This window comes from Molothrus aeneus, chromosome 1 (assembly GCF_037042795.1).
Source record: "Molothrus aeneus isolate 106 chromosome 1, BPBGC_Maene_1.0, whole genome shotgun sequence".
In the NCBI taxonomy this organism is placed as follows: Eukaryota; Metazoa; Chordata; class Aves; order Passeriformes; family Icteridae; genus Molothrus; species Molothrus aeneus.
Genome location: NC_089646.1, coordinates 10,133,016 through 10,145,699, shown reverse-complemented (window position 1 = coordinate 10,145,699; position 12,684 = coordinate 10,133,016). Strand labels below are relative to the sequence as shown.

General features: G+C 37.4%; 1 protein-coding gene across 2 annotated transcripts in view; it reads left to right on the top strand.

Annotated features, from left to right (window-relative positions):
* ESYT2 (extended synaptotagmin 2) overlaps window positions 1–12,684 on the top strand; it is an 80,358-nt gene that overhangs the window by 859 nt on the left and 66,815 nt on the right. The gene's annotated exons all lie outside the window — the stretch shown is intronic.

The following is a 12,684-nucleotide window of genomic DNA, read 5'->3' as shown; positions in this document are numbered from 1 at the left end:
GAAATAGAATCGGGCTCTTAACCCTGGCAGATCTCTGAGTAGAGTGTTGCCAAACGGGGGATGAACCAGAGGTGGGGTGGTGTTTCTGAGTGGTTTCAGGGCTGTGACATGAGGACTAAGGTATAGGGGCTGTGGTGGCTTTATTTGTGCATTGACATGGTGGGGTTTTCAAAGGCTTTCTCCAAATCTTCCTTTGAAAGTTTCAGGCTTTCTACAAGGTCTTCAGAACTAACGCTACTTACTTTTTTTGTTTTAGCTTAAATCTGGCTTCAAAGTTGAATACCTTTCATTTGTAATTTCTCCTTTGGAGGATTAATGATGTTTTTGATGCAGCTGCCAGTGTGCATTCAGGCCTGCCTGTGCCCCGCTCTGCCCCCGTGATGCGCTGGGCAGAGCTTGCTGCTCTCTGAGTGCCCATACCCAAAATCTTGAGGGTTTCTGCTGATTCTTTCCGTGTGATTCCTTTACTGACTGCTCTCTTCTCCTGACCTACAGTCGCCCACCTGTCCCCTGGGGACTCTTTGCAGTGACTGTGCATCCAGCAGTGCTGAGATGATAAGAGTGCAAGCAGCTGTTTTCATGTGATCAGATTGCAATACCTGATGTGCCCTGTTCTAGCTCTACTGAGGAAGTTATAGGAGAGAATAGAGTGGGTAGGTGTGAGACTGGAGGCTTTTACTCCTCTTCCATCATATCTTTTGCCAAAGTTCTGATGGAAGATCATTATAAAAATAAGTGCAGTGTTCAGGAGAGATTAAATATTTTTTACCTCTTGAAGCAGAGATGTGAGTCTCAAATAATGTAGCTAATAGCTCTTACATTACCTGTAATGTGTGTTGTTTGGTTTTTCCAAATCACACAGCAATATAATGGAAATGTTCTGACGCTGCATTTAAAATGAATTAATTGAAGCTAGATTTGTAGTGGAGGCTTGTATATAGTAACAATCTGCTGGTAACTAAGCCATAGATATTCAAGCTTAGTGCTGTGTGTAAGTTTTATTTTAAGTTGCAATTTGTTACCTTTGATAAAATGGCAATTAATTTCTGCGTGGAGTTGTCCAAATAACTAAAGATTTGGAAAGGGGCCTCCTGTTTGAAGTCAGAGACAAAAAAAAAGTCGAGTGCTGGCTGCAAGCACCTTCATATATCCTATGGCATTGTGAGAAAGCAATTGATCAATAAGCAGGGTGTCCCAAAAGTGTGACACTCTCAGACCAGTTGGCAAATGGATGTAGATTTTTATTTTTTTTTGCTGTAGATTTTTTTTTTGTTATTTTTTCCTTCTTCTTTATCCATGTTCTTAAATTTTAAAGGTCTTGGTTCTTTTCTTTCTGTTGATGTATTTGCTATGTTCTGGAAGCATCATTCTTTCAAATAAAAGTAGCTTCCAGAATAAATGTAATCTGGAAAACAGAAGACTTCTGAAAACCTGCTTAAATCAAAAGTGGTCTTCAATGTCTGCTGTCATAGTCCTTAAGGTTTATATGAGTCTTATGCTGCTTCCATAATGCATCTTGAAAAACTGCTGTTATTCTTCCTTCTGCATTATGTGCATTTTCCTGGAGGTTTATGAATTTCAGTCATATTTGAAGTAACAGGTGGAACCTGACATTTCTGATATGGATGAGCTTTATCCATCTCAGTATGAACACCAAACTGAAGGATTTTCCATTGGTTTCTGTTATGGAAATAAGTTTTAAATTGCTTGAGTAGGACAGTGCTGTGATTTATATATAGGAAACTTTTTACTCTTCTGGGACTGATGCTGAGGTGTAATAAACCATTTTTCAACTAAAATTATGTGGTACCTCAAAGTTTTATTTGACATGTGGTATCTTTCTGTGCCCTTGATTGGAGAAGAGCTTTAGCTTTGTGTTAGGTATGATTCCCTTTCCCCACACACCTTGGTATTGTCTGTTGCTTTAGTGGTTCATATTAAATACTCATTAATACTGCATTGAGTTATTTATTTTAAAGACAGTGATTATTTCAAGAGAATGTTTTTCTGCTGGCAATATGCTCAGTTGCAGTTTGAAAATGATACAGTTGTGCCACCACACTAGATAGCATTTGTAATGTTAATCATTAGTTTCCTAAATTAGACTTACTTCTTCCATGAGCAGGTGGTTATGTATCAGGAATATTCTGTACTGTGCATGTAAATTTAATTAATTCAACATGAATACAAGTTATGTTACTTAAAATGTCAACACAGAATTAACTACAAATAAGTGTGCATTGAAAAATACCACATTTACTGTCTTAAAAACATAAGATCTGCACTCATAGACTTGCTAACATGTAGTTACAGCTCTGCTGCCTGTTTGAAAGGTGTCATGGATTATATGGGGTAGGAGGGAGCAGAGGTGGGTGCTTTTTCAAATAATTTGGAACTAGGCAGCAGAACTTACAATGAGAAAGAACTAGAGATCAAAGTTGTCTTTAAATAGAGACATTTTAAGACATGAAAAAGTCTTTAGAGAAAGACATTTTCTCTTTATTTGCAGCATTTTTATGCACCAGATGCATTTTATACTGGAATGAATGTAATTTAGTCCCAAACATGTATATAAGGAAAGTGGCAGTTTAGGTGTCACTGCATAGAGGAGCAAAGGTAGGAAACTTAAAAGCAGGACTCTTGTTTTTAAAGGCCAGGTATCATGTTGCCTTTTATTTTAAAAGTGGTAATGGAATTTAGTAATCTAATAATAACAAATTTACTTTGTTTTTTCTCAGATCAGCCGAAAAGTTAATCTAATTTTTCCATTTTAGCAGTGGTTCTTGTTGCTCAGTGCCACTTTCATAACATGCCAACATATCATGTTCAACATGTTTTTGGTTTAGTGAGATTTTGGCTCCTGTTTTCTTCAATATACAGATAAAAAGCCATGCTGAATTTGTTTTCCCCAGATTAAATGTAAATTTGGCCTGGTACCAGGAGCTGAATCTATGTGCAGTCTGTCAACAATCAGCAGGTGACCAAAATAGGAACAAGTCTTAGCATTTTTAAAGAATTTATTCTGAAAACAGATTTAGACAATTTGTTTTATCTCTAAGTATGTATTATACAGAAACTGAAACACTGTATGTGATTGTAGTAAAAGTAGTGGCATGGTAGAACATTAATTATAAGTCTGCTGTGCCATTTTGGGTCCTACACGCTTGCTTAAGTTTCTGCTCTAGTTTGGAGTGATTTTTTTTTTCTCTTGTTTTATTTTCTCATCTACTTAAGAAAAAGGAAAAAGCCTGCCTCAATCTAAATAGTTTTCATCACCTTCTAAATTAAACTTACTTAGAGTACCATGATAAAGAAATCTGGTAGGTCTTCTTTCTCATGGGAAGCTGTATGACATTTTTGCAGGTTGTGACTATTGTGGGTCACCACTGAACTGCTGTACCACTGCTACACCTAGAGAAAGGGGATCATGTCTAATTATATGGTTAGAACAACAAAGACTTTGGTTTTTACTGGTATTTATTGGAAAGGCAGAGCCAGTGTTCGTGGAGGAAAAGTGGTTTGGTAGCTCTGACTGCAGAATCACACCTGTACTGACATTTGCAGAGAAGGTTAAAGTGGTTCTGCTCTTGTGTGTAGTTGATATGAAGGTTTATTGATGATGCAGAATCAAACTTGCTATCTAGATCTTAGATAGATGATTAGGACAGGAATCTCCAAAGAATCCCTGCTGATGGATGTTATGTACTCAGTAAACCTGATAACACACATTGCATTGAAGTCCACCTGTTTATTTGCTATAGAAGAAAAAGATGTTTCTCTTCTCAGACCTTTGGTTACTGCTGCTATTGCTGCAGCTCTAGGAACTGTAGGAGGGTTTTTCTGCAGCATGTGAAATTTGAAGACACTGAGACATTGTGACACATTCTTCTGATCTGTTCTCTGGCTTAGTTGAGTACGTTAGATGGAATTTACCAAGGGGTGATTTATAAGAAAAATGACTCCCATGTACAGTAACTTAGTGTTAAACAGGATCCCCTCAGTTTGGGTGGTGAGTACTGCAGGTGGCCATTGCTCTGGGCTGCCAGCCTGCATCTGGAAAGGGTGAAGAGGTGTGAGTAAGAATAGAGTAGTAACTTGTGAGTACTTAACAACTGAACTCTGTGTCCTTCTGCCTGATTATTTTTCATTTTGAACTGTGTTCTCTTCTAGCTGATTCATAGTATATGAATGTGCACATCTGTGGGTTGTGTGTATTTTTGTGGTTGGCCTTTCTTCTTAAAGGAAGAAGTTTAATTTGTTTCAGTATTACTTCTTGAAATTTAGATAACCTGAGTGACATCCTAAGAGTACCCCATAGTTATGAGAAATGTAAATGATGGGTTTGGAAATGGAGAACCAAAGGGGAAAAAAAAAAATATATTAGACAATTGATCCTATCTCCCTGTTTCTCAGAGTTTTTAAGTTGAGTGTGTTAAAGCTATGCTGAGACAATGTCTGTCCCAAAACACCTTCTCTCACATTGTAATGTGGTGAGCCTCACTATGTGATTCATTTATGAAGATCCATTTCCAAAATATTTATGGTAGAAACCCACATGTTGAGTTGCTGTTCCTGAACATGATATCAAACTACTAAAGAAAAACATCAGCCTGAAAGTATTAGTACACTTCTTGAACTCTTTGTGGGTGACACAGGCTTTACATTCTTTTTTCATCTAACAAATTATTATTATGTAGAAATTACTATTGTGTTTTGGGGCTACTGTACATGTCATTTCAATATGCAGTTTGTGTGAATAACTAAGGAAGATGTGTACTGGTCTCTTTAGTTTTTTGTTTGCTCATTTGGTATTTTTTTTATTTAGCGTTTTAGTCTGCTACTGTTGTTTCCATGCCTAAGTGCCTTTTTGTATAAGGACTGGCCATCTTCAGCCATATTTGAGAATGCAAGAGTCAGAAAGATCTTGTCTGTAGAGACTGAGGTTTTGTGGAAGAGAAAGAAACCTGGGATAACAGTCAACCTTTTCTGCATCTTCCACAAGATTCTTCTCATTTTAAATTACAACTGCTTTTTGAGATTATTGGCATGTCATAGTGTGGTGGGGTATGTAATCTAAGATTTATTTATCTATTTTTTAACATGAGAACTTTCTGGGAAATAAAGTTGAATCAGGATTATTGTCAAAACATTTTCATTGCAGTTTATAGCAATGAAAGCCTGTTTTATACATGTGAAGTGTTCTTTGATGTCCTGTTCTTTTTCTTCAATATGAAAGAAGAGGTGGCATGTTGTTTCTGGTAAGATAAATTTCTTTGACTTAAATAATGTGGTTTATATTAAACTTTATCTCCCATTTATCAATTCATTACTAGTTCTCTAGTTGCTGAAATTGCCTTTGGCATAGCTTCTTTTGAGCTTTGCTGGCCACATACCCATAGTGAATCTGTTTATTTTTCAAAAACCTTTCTTTTGAATAATAGCAAGTTTTAAAAGAACACTTATTTCTAAATATCCTCTGTAGTGTCTGAAATGACTTGTCAGAGTCTTATAACTGTATATAAGGATCTGAAAGCAAAAGTTAATGACTATGAATTTATACTACTGATTTGGTATGTTCTGATATGTAGATATAAGCAAATCAGTAAAAGAATATGGACATATGTAGTATGTCTTCTGGACATACTACACAAATAATAGATTTGGTATGAGACATTGCTAGTTTAGATACAGAGTTGTTTGACCTGTGGTATCTTATCTTTGTCTTTGCTTTTCTCTACTCTTGGGAAGTATAAATTAAATCTGATTGATGCTCCCCTTTCCTTAGGAAGTGGAGAGTGGACACTCCACCAGCACCTTGGGAGCTTTCCTGTGGCCTAGCAGGGGCCAGCTTCTAGGGGTTATGTACCAAGCTTGAAGGGCAGCAGAATTTCAAATGTAGGATGTGTAGGGCTGCTTTGGCACATTCAGGGTAAATACTGTGCCACTTCAAAGAAGAAAATTAAATCCTTATCTTTTGCTGCTGTTTGTGAACACTTAGTGAAAATAAAGGCTATACAGAGTAGGTGTGTTCAACATAGAATGATATGTGAATAACACTGGGGAAACAGTGTTTTGATAAGAATAGGGAGAGAGTGGTTTTATTTGAAACAACTGTTTGAATTCAGTAAATTCTGAAACTGAACTGTTTAGAGAAGTCTGACACTTTATCATTTGTATAGCTTTAGATCATATGGCACTTTGATTCTGGGTAAGACTTTTTTCAATTGAATGAGGAGAGAGTTCTGTGAAGTTGAGAAAGAAAATGTTTGATAAGAAACAAGAGGGAGGAATTAAACCAAGAATTTGCTAAAAGTGTGTGAAATGGTGAAACCCAATTGCCAGATTTATGTGGGTTTTTTCTGGCATATGCCAGGTTCTCTGTTTCTGAGCTGGCAATAATGGATCATCCGGAGTGGAAAGAGGGGTTGTACAAACTTGCCCCTTCAGCTAGGGACATATTTGATAGTGGGCTTCTACTCCATTGACTGGAATTAATTCAGATTTAACTTGCTTTGTAAGGACCTCATTACAAAAGTGAGGTTTTAGAATTAGGAGTCATTTCCTGGCTTTAGGGGCCTGTGTTAAACCAGCACACTAGCCTTGAGAAGTGTGTTCCATTTACCTCAGCTTTGCAAAATGCTTTTTGATCCCTTGTTTCTTTATAAAAGCCCTAAAATTTCCATCCTAATGTCAGGGTTCAGGTATGAAGCTGTGTCCCATCTTTTGAATGCCATTAATAGGGTGTCTGGGAGAGGGAGGAAAAGAGCTGTTCCTGAGCCTTCTTGCACATCATTTGATCCCCAACCCCAGCCTACTTCTTGTGTTTTATTCCCAACAGCTTTACCAAGCTTCATGTACCAGTCTTTTAGTCTTTGTTACATTGGTGGAGTTTTACTTTCCTTTCATTTTAAATGGCATGGGGGTTTTTTGTTTGGTTGGTTTGGTTTAGTTCTCTCTATGTGCTTCCTTGATACAGTTAAAAGTTGGAGCAACAGCAAGAATATTAAAGCTTTTTTCAGCTTAGTCCCTATTTAGTATAATTTGAATTTTATTTGTAGGCTCTGCTCTGCATTCCTGCATTCATGCTTGTGGCAGAGAGGATCAGGGGGGTTAGTAAAGGGATTGATTCTGCAGTTTCAAAATGAAGTAAATGTGCACTCTCCTGACAAAGAGGATGTTCTGCATCCAACTGCACTTTCCCAGTGCCACCTTGTGCCAACATTAGAATTTACTTGGCCAACTATTTGTGAGTTTTCTGCCAAGTTGGGTGTTCAGCTGGATGAGTTTCATGAGTTTACTATGAGACCACAAAAGTGCCAGTGCCTGCAGAAGGGAAGTGGCGGAAGCCTGTGCTCAGGTTTAAAGTGAGATGGAGCAAGGGCCTGCACAAAGAGGCTGTTCTTAGAAAAGGGTGGAAATAATGCTGCTGAGGTATCTTTGTGGGGCAGCAAAGTTTGAGTGGGAGCTGTTTATAATGTCAATTTGCATATCTATCTTCTTTTATAACATTTATAACATTTTTTGACATTTTATCTCATTATCAGGCATATAAACTCTCAGTATTTTGATTCAGCTTAAAAGCTGATTGTGCTTTTAGTGTGTGATTAGATTGGATCAACTCCAGAAGTCTCTTCATACCTGAATTATTCTATCATTTTCCTTTTTGTTTTAAGCTGTCATTTAAATTAGCTTTCAGTCTCCAATTATGGCTTACAAATGGTAAGAAATCTTTTCTGCCTAAAATACAAGTATTTGCTTAAATATTAAGAAAAGAAATTAAAAAGAGGCTGTCTTTAGAAAGGTGTTTTGTTGGATGTAGTGATGACACCTAAACTTGGATGACACCTTTTGAAGCATTTGGATGCCTGTCAGCTAAGTAGATAGTATTGCAAGTTCTGTGCTGCAAATGTTAAAACACACGATTTTTCAAATGGAACTCCTGTTATATAAATAACCTTTGTAAGACCAACGTTCCCATATAATGAGTCATTGCACAAAGTTTTGTCTGCTACACCCTGATGTGACTACAGAATTTTCCTTAAGACCTGAATATCTGAAATGGGACTAATGGTTTTCAGCTGAAGCAGCCTGGATTTATGTGCCATGAAGTTGTTACTACACTAGAAACATGAAACTAATTTTACTTGGCTGAAAATAACTGTCATATGACAGACAAGAATTGCATTGTCATTTGGCTGTCCTTATCATATAGCAGCATGGGTTGAGTTTACATTAGTTCAGTTGCAGCACTTTTACCTGAGAGATTTACATTTGCGATGTAAATTGCATAACTTTTGGCATCTGTTTATGTGAAAACGTCAGTCTAGTAACAGACTACACTATTGTTTTCATAACCTTTGTTTGCATTCCTTTAGTTAGATACTGGCTCAGTGAATTATCCAAGCGGACTGAAATAGTTTCCTCTGAGAAAAATTTGAAAGATGCAACACAGAATATAAAATTAAATATATTGACAATCCATTGTGTTGTATTCTGTCATTGTCAGTCCTTAGTGGGAAGATGGGAAGAAGGTGAATGTCTAAGAATGCAGTGCCTGCCTGTTTCATTTTTAAAAGCAAACACAGGCTATGCTGGAGCATGAAGGTAGCTGTAAAACCTTGCTTGCTCAGATTTGAATTAATCATGCAGTGTAATGATCCACAATTCTGCTCCTAAAGTTTGTAGCTGATCTTTTTAAAAATAGCTTGCTAAAAACAAATTAATTGTGTGGAGGAAAACTTTTCAGGGAGAGCTGAAATGGAACTTCACAGCTCAGAGAACTCACAGCTTGCTTTATATGTAAGCATTATTACTGCTTCTTTGTACTACGTGGTTCTTCATGCCTTATTTCAGATCTGCATAGCTTGATAGAAAAAAACCCATGTGTCTGTGCTTTCTCAGATGCCTTTCTTCACTTAGCATCCTCTGTAGACCAGTGAATAAGTTTACAGCTTCATATCCAAAACCTCCACAAGAGCTCCTGTGATTTGTTTTATTCTGCAGGAAGGAGTGTGAGAAGACATGCTCTGAGCTGTGAGTTTTTGTGCAGACTTACAGGGCAAACTCTCAGGACTTCTTAGTATTTAAGATGTTTGAGCTCTCTGCATGTTTCAAGCTGACTGTTGATGTAATGAATATAATTATACAAATGATTAAAATGAGGAAATGTCTTCTCTTCATTTGTTAGTATTTCCTAATGCAGTAAGCTTGCTGATCCAGAATTTTGAAAAATTGTAATTTGTTTTGAGGCAAGTCTTCCCTCCTCCCCCAGGCTGTTGATTCATCTTGCTAATTGTTGAACTGGAATGCTAAATTCTCTCTTGTGTGTGGCTAGGAAGTTGCCTTAGTCTAGTAATAAATTTTATGATGCAGACTGAATTTGTATCCTAAAATGTGGTGTTCCTCACTCAATGACTTTCTCCTAAAATACTTGAACTAGAAAAAGAATGCTTTTCCACCCACCCACCCTCTGCCAGTTCAATATCAAATGGCAGCCAGGAAATGATAAGAGAGTGTTTCATGGGGGGAACAGAAAACCAGTCCTCAGTCATCTGACTTGTATGTGTTAAAAGAATATTCCATAGAGATTGATATATTAGATTAAATTGTAGTAATTTCTTGTTCTCTATTTGTTCATGATAATCTTTACATTCATTTATATTTTAGGACAGATATTTGGGCTTTTGAAAGTGTTTGGGTTTTTTTTTTTTCTTTAAAGGGTGTGCTAGGTATGAGTACAGTGCTGATGTGAATGTGCCTAAACTGTCCATGTGCATTTGATAAAATCACTTATTTCTGTCATGTTCATGTAAGTGTTTATAATGGGAATTAATTTTCTGGTACGTTTGGCTATGTATAAAGCTTTATAAGAAGTTGCATATAATATATGCTTGTTTTCAGATGTCTAATAACAGAAAACATATTTGCCAACAATTGTTTCTCAGGTCCTTTGTGTTTTGAAAGTTTTGCAATTATAGTTGACATTTCTTTCCCTTGCGTCCTATCGTTTGTGTACTCAAGTGAATAACCAAAATGTTACCAATATGTTCTTTTTGTTACTTTTGATTAACCAAAAGAAAAGCTCTAATGAATTTTTTTCTTGTTAGTTCATTAAGATAATCCATTACACACAGAGCCATAGTGACAGCCTGACAGTAGATCTGATTTGGAGGTTGCTTAGTTTACAAATAAAGTTCATTTAAGATTGTGTACTTTAATTTTGCTATTTGAGAGCTGAGGAATTACAAAGATGTTCTTTTATTTCAGTGTTCTGTGATTTGCTTCCAGTGCACACAAGTTGTTACTGTTCTGCCTGCTACCTGCTGCCTTTATGCTGAACTCCTTGGTTTTCTGGCACAGCCAGTGAGGAAGTTTGACAAAGTAAATCTGACAAAGTGCTTGAACCTCTGTTGGGATTGGGAGAGGGTCTGCACAGTGGTGTTCTGGATACCATGCAGGAGTGGCAGACAATTGTATGTGGCAGTTCTTGTTTGGGAATAAGTGTAGACAGGCCCATTGAGGAGTAATGGGTAATTTTAGATGATATTAAAACATTTACCAAGGGAAATGGGCAAAAGGAAGACTTGAAGGGGTACTGGAAGGCAGTCTGTATTGGCTCTGGTGGGATACACCTAAACTTTCATCATCATTCACTTTGAGTGAATTTGGTATTTGCAATGTAAAATATTTAGCAGATATTTTGTAAAACTTTTTTAGTGTAAATGGAGGTATTTGTGCTTGCAGTGAACTCTGCTAGAGGAGTGGAAGTGAATGGAGCTTTAAAGCATTTATCCTTGACTGAAATAAGATTGATTCACATCTCTGTCCTCAGGGAGCAAGCTGGTAAACTGTAGATTCAGTTTATTGGAGAGCAGTAGAATGTATTTACTTGCCAGAGAGAGAAGATTAGTTCATCAGTGTTCCTAAAATTAATGGGTTTTAAGCTCTGACAAATCACTCTGGAATTTCCTTTGCTGTCAAGTTCTGAGTCTTGATTCCCATGTAATACATAAGATTCTAGTTTAGTTTTAACATGTAAGAACTTACAAGGTCACTTGCTTTCTTGCTGGAGACTTGCAGTGCTTGGGGAAATGTTTTTTGTTTTTTGGTTTTTTTTTTGTCTGGAGGGTTTTCATTTGTTCTAGTTTTCTTTTCCATTAAAGTTATGAACTCCAGCTCTGCTTTCTGCTACTGTGGTTGTTTGCATTGTCAGCCACATGGAAATAACATTCCTGTCATGTTCCAGTGGAGAAGGCAATGTGTAAGTCAAGATCTTACTTTGTGATCTCCCACTGAGTAAGTAAAATAGAAAAAGTTCTTGACATGAAGCAGTCCAGGTTAGTCAATGACAAGGGATTTGAGATGTCACTATTTTATAAGAATGTAACTGTATGAACTTGTGACAATTGAAATAAATGCATTTCCCAACATAGTTTACAAGTTAATTTCAGTTGTTGTGTTTTAACCCTGGCTGGGTGCCAAATGCCCACCAAAGTTGTTCTGTCACTCCCCTCCTCAGCTGGATGGGGAGAAAAGTGCAATGGAAAGTTTGAGGGTTGAGATAAGGACAGGGAGAGACATCATTCACCATTACCAATATGGGCAAAACAGACTCGAATTGGAGATTTTTAGCAGTCAAATCAGAGTAGGATAATGAGAAGTAAAACAAATATTAGAAACACCTTCCCCTACCCCTCCCTTCTTCCTGAGCTTCACTTTCTTCCTGATTCACAACCTCCTGCTCCATGGACTGCAGGGGAATCTCAGCTCTGGCACCTGGGGCACCTCTTCCCCTCCTTCTTCACTGACCTTGCTGTCTGCAGAGTTGTTTCTCTCATGTTCTCGCTTTTCCCTGGACAGAACTACTTTTGTGAAATATTTTTTTGTTTCTTCTGAAGTAATTATCTGAAGTTATCCCCGAGGTGCTGCAGCAGTTGCTGCTGGGCTCTGCCTTGTCCAGCAGCAGGTGCACTTGGAGCTGGTTGGCATTGGCTCTGTTGGGAGGGAAATAGGGAAAATAACTCTGTAGGGAAAGCTGCTGGCAACTTCCCACAGAAGCCACCCCAGTGGCCCTGACTGCCCATCCTCCGAGAATCTTGCCACATACACCCAGTACCATCTTAAACTGTTCAGTTAAAAGAGAAATCTTTAATGTATTTTTAAAAAATGAGAAGTCTGGCAGCTGAGTATTTATGTTGGAACAGTTTCTCAAATACGTTGAGCAGTCAGGACTGTATCAGATAAGGCAAATCATATATGGCAACAAGGGTTGTGGACCCTTCTTCAGCATCCCTTGATGTTGTAAAGAAATAAAATACTTGGTTGGTTGTTTTTTGTTTTTTTCCTCAGAGTCTATTTGTACATGGAAAAGACTTTTTCAAATTCTTGAAAATACTTTTTTGAGTTGGGAAGATATAGTTGCAAATTAGCTGCTATTTATGCAGATCTCTGAAAATAACTATGGCATTTTACTCAAGGGGGTTGATTTCATTTTAACTGTCATCACTGCATTCTTCTAACTCAAGTGATGTCTTTTGCAAGAAAGTTATTACATGTGATTAGAAGCTGAGTACAGATCTAAGACTGCTGAGAATATCTGGTAGCTGTACAGGGCTGGGATCCAGGCCTGGAACAGCAAAATGAACAGTAAAACCTGTAAGAGAATCTGTTGCCACTTAGTACACA